Raw genomic sequence first — 1,011 nt, forward strand, 5'->3', positions numbered from 1 at the left:
GAGGGTTTGATCCCTGGGCCTGCCATGCTGGCGCTGCCACCGGGGCATGCTGAGATGGCAATTGAAACTGGGCATGGTGGCGTGTGCCTGTAATCCCAGCTCTTGGGAGGCGTTAAACAGGTGGATCACTACGAGTCCAATCTAGCAGTGAGACCCTGAACACCCTGTAGACCTTCCCTAAAATACAAAAAAAAAAAAAAAGGAAAAGAAAGAAAACAAAGCGTATTTTCGTCTGCCTCTGTCCTCTCTTATTTCAGTCTCTTTGATGTTATTAGAAGGAGTTGTTCTTCACACAGTCAGAAGGCTCACATAACAAAGTTGTTTTGGCAAAGGAACACTTCCTCTCTTGTTATTAGTTCTGACAATTTTTAGCAGCTCTACACGATAAAAAACAAGCAATGAGGCAGACGGTCTGCTTGACAGAAACGCGTCAGTGTTGACTTTTCCAGCAATGCCGGCAGCGCTCGCTTCTTTTCCACAGCAACCTTAATGACATCAATGAGCAAAGGAAAAAAGCTGAAAATCTGTTCCAAACAGGGACTTGATTTCTCTCAGCTGTGAAGACGTATGGCCCCCGAGAGACCGCAGGAATGAGGCCCTTCCGCGAGAAGCCCTGCTTGCATCTTAGAAATAATTTGGCTCTTCATTCTGAATTTGATAACTGTCAACTGTAATTGCCTCACCAAGAAATAAGTGAATAGTGAGGTGCCCGCAAAAACACACACTCGTGACACGGATCTTCCTGATGTCAAAACACCATGCCCAAGTATCGCATTTTAGGGCCTCAGAGTTGGCTGGAAAATGATGTGCTATCAAAGGAACAGCTGGAGCCAAAATAATAAGCTACATCTTTCCCATCGGCTTATCTTCCTGCCCTGTACAGAGTGAGGAAGCGACATCCACAGGACAGCAGGGAAGAAAAAGGAATTTAGGCCAGTTCTCTAGCTTGGAAAACATTTCACCACCTTGTAGACAGAGAAAGGTAAACAATAACGTAAGCGTCTTCAAATA

The 1,011-nt window shown here is 45.2% G+C and overlaps 1 protein-coding gene across 1 annotated transcript in view; it reads right to left on the reverse strand.

The window, feature by feature from the left end:
- The window catches only part of Pam (peptidylglycine alpha-amidating monooxygenase), a 188,553-nt gene that overhangs the window by 51,309 nt on the left and 136,233 nt on the right, over window positions 1-1,011 (reverse strand). The window lies entirely within an intron of this gene.

The sequence above is a fragment of the Octodon degus genome, unplaced genomic scaffold (genome assembly GCF_000260255.1).
Source record: "Octodon degus isolate 3935 unplaced genomic scaffold, OctDeg1.0 scaffold00009, whole genome shotgun sequence".
In the NCBI taxonomy this organism is placed as follows: Eukaryota; Metazoa; Chordata; class Mammalia; order Rodentia; family Octodontidae; genus Octodon; species Octodon degus.